Source organism: Myotis davidii, unplaced genomic scaffold, assembly GCF_000327345.1.
Source record: "Myotis davidii unplaced genomic scaffold, ASM32734v1 scaffold225, whole genome shotgun sequence".
Taxonomy (NCBI): Eukaryota; Metazoa; Chordata; class Mammalia; order Chiroptera; family Vespertilionidae; genus Myotis; species Myotis davidii.
In genome coordinates, this window is record NW_006296222.1 from 1,382,712 (window position 1) to 1,385,983 (window position 3,272).

General features: G+C 42.7%; 1 protein-coding gene across 1 annotated transcript in view; it reads right to left on the bottom strand.

Moving 5' to 3' along the window:
- The window catches only part of NAF1 (nuclear assembly factor 1 ribonucleoprotein), a 51,601-nt gene that overhangs the window by 47,740 nt on the left and 589 nt on the right, over positions 1–3,272 (bottom strand). The gene's annotated exons all lie outside the window — the stretch shown is intronic.

A 3,272-nucleotide genomic window follows, 5' to 3' on the forward strand; every position in this document is an offset into this window, starting at 1 on the left:
TCAGGCGATCGGAGGGGGATGGGGGTCTACACCTCTGGCCGAGGCATCAGGCCTGGGCCGAGGGCAGAGCCAGCAATTGGAGGGGTCTGTGGGTCCCCTGCCCAGGCCTGATGCCTGGGCGAGGGGCATCGGGCGTGGGGTGGGGGCAGAACCAGTGATGGGGGGAAATGAGGGTCCCCTGCCCAGGCCTGACGCCTCTGTGAGAGGCGTCAGGCCTGGGCAAGGGGCCGATCCTGCAATTGGAGGGTGATGGGGGTCAACACCTGAGGGCTCCCAGTATGTGAGAGGGGGCAGGCTGGGCTGATGGACACTCCCCCCACACACACACACACCCCGTGCACTAATTTCGTGCACCAGGCCCCTAGTAATTTAATAAAAATAAATAACCATTCATGACTGGACATTAGATATGAGAAAACTATTATTAATTATGTTACATGTGATAAAATATTATGATTATGTAAAAGAATGTCCTCTTAGAGAATGTGTGCTAAACTATTTAGGGATAAAGTATTATGTGTAAATGACTTTAAAATGGCTCGATAACATATACCTATGAATCTAATAGTTCTGAAATGTTAAATCAAGGTGATGGCTTTGGACTATTCTTCCTATTTTTTATTGTGAAAATATTAAAACTGAGAAAAACCTTAAATTTTTTCCCATAACCTACACTGTGTACAAGCTAAAGGCCATACTCCTTACTATGACACCTCAGAGGCCCCTGCAATCAGGTTCCTGGTAACCTACATAATCCCATCTCATATCACTTCTCATACACACCTAGCAAAGCAGCTCATCCAACTTTCCCTGTATGTGTGCTATTTCCTTTGACTACAATGTACTCAATGTAGAGAAATTATTTTTTCTTTGTAAACTCAACTCAATATTACCTCTTCTGAAGCCACCCCTCACCTACTCAAAGTACAATTATATACTTCCTTCCCTATCTCTAATGGCACTTTTTTCAAACTGCCCACTAGAGTCAGTCCAATACTGTACCATAGTTCATTGAAAACCATGTCTTCCCAGCTGGATTAGAAAGGGCTTGAAAACAAAACATTAGCTTTGGCAAATGTCTTTTCTCCTGTTACAGGAGGAAAAGGAAAAGGCCAATTTCACCACATAGGCTACGGAACGCATCCCATTTGCAAGTGAACTCCTTCCTACTATGACTGTATTATGAATCTTTCCCTCTACCCCAGAGCAGTCCCAACAGCATACCAAACATTCTGTAGTATCTCTGTTTAATCCCTCCAGCTATGGACTCATTTCCCACTTAGAATTTCTTAAAAGAACTATGAACACATGCTGTCTCTAATCCTTTATTTCTAACTCCATCTTTACACCAAAATTGGCTTCCATCATCATCACTCCTTACAAGGTCACCAATATTCTCCACATTGCCAAGTCCAGTAGGCACCTTTCTGTCATCTTAACTTCACAGCAACATCTAACATGGTTCCCCACTCACTTCCTCAAACATTTCCATGTTTTGGTATGCACTATGCTACAGGGGTATTCCATTCTCATATAGTCTTCTATCTTCATGGTTTTAAATATGACCTTCACTTTAAAAAGACCTGAAAGACATAACACTCAAATGCAGTTTGAATTCTAATTCAAATAACCAACTGTTAAAAGACATCCTTCAGACAACCAGAAAAATCTAAATACAGACCAAGCATTAGATGATGTTAAGGAATTAGAATTAAATTTATTAAAGTTGATAACGACATAGTGGTTATGTAAAGTGTTTTATCAATTAGAGATGCACAGTAAAAAAAAAATCACACTGAGATTTGCTTTAAATCTACTAGGTTAAAAAAAGTTAGAAATGTTAGATAAAACAAGATTAGCAAAATACTGGAAGTTGTTAAGTCCAGTGATGACTGTATGTGCAATCATTATATTACTCTCTACTTTTTTCAAGTTTGAAAATGTCCATAATAAAGTTAGTCTTATCTGAAATCTGATGATGCTTAAATGTCTATCTCCCGCCCAGAACTGTCCTTCAAACTCTAAACTCATGATACTACTACCGCTTGCCTGACATCTCCAACTGACTGTCAGAGAAATCTTAAGTTAACTGTCCAAATTAAACATTCCCACTGGTCTCCGACCCCTATCTTAGTAAACAGTACCACAATCCACCAAACTGATGGCTCTTTGTCTAGCCCAGGGACACATCTATTAGCAAGCCTGATGAGGGTGATTGAATCCAGACACAATCATGGTCGCCTCATGGACTCAATGCAACATCTTTCAACTAGTTGCAGCCTTGCTTCTCGGCTTTTACTCTTGAGCCCAGTTCAATTCTTCCTCTGCAGAGCAAAGCGTATTAGAATGTTAAGCTGAGTGTGCCACTGCTCTGCCTAAAATCCTTCAACAGCTTCGCCAGCCCTTAGAATTAAAAACTTGAACATAGCCATAGTGTCCCACAGGATTGGGCTCTCCAAAGACTTTCTCAGTGCCTTGCTTGTTCCTTCATGATAATTTTCATCAACTCTATTTATTGATATGTTTACTCATATTTGTCATCCCTCTCGCTAGAATGTGGGGCAGGGATCATGTCCATTTTTTTTTTCTCACCTGTGTTCGGTATCCCACACCACACAGTCCAATACTTGGAAACCATGTTCAGTGTGGGTAAGGAACATCCCACAAACAAGTCCTCTCCCACCACGGAAGTTTCATCTTTAAAACACACGGGGAGGTGGGGCGGGGAAGGGGGGCCTTAAGAAACCGAATCAGAGCATATAATACTACTAAATAACAGTGCCTTGCAAATTTCACGAAGCTCCCCACAAGGCTTATAAGAATTAACAAAATTGCCAGGAGCTAATCTGGAAATATAAAATCCTTTAACCACTCCTCAATTCATCTGGTTCAAAAACAAGAACACACGTTAAACTTGATGGAAGAACGTAAGTCAGATCTGACACGAAACTCAAAACTTATAACCGCAAAGGGACCCGCCGAACTAAATATTAAGGAAATAACCCAATATCCTCAGGTTTCCATATCTTAATGGAAAACGCTACGATTTATGCACAGCACCTTTTTTACACTACCAAATTTAGGGAAGAGAGATCTGATTATTAGGCTCAGATTCACCAGGGATCTGCAGTGAACAACCCGAAGTGGGCGGTCCCAGCCACTTGTCCACACGTGCGCGGGGAGCGCCAGGGTCCTCCCCTCCCGCCCCGGCCCACGCGGGCCCCGGCTCCTCCCGCCGGTCACACGGGCCCTCTCCCCGCAGCCTCGGGGCC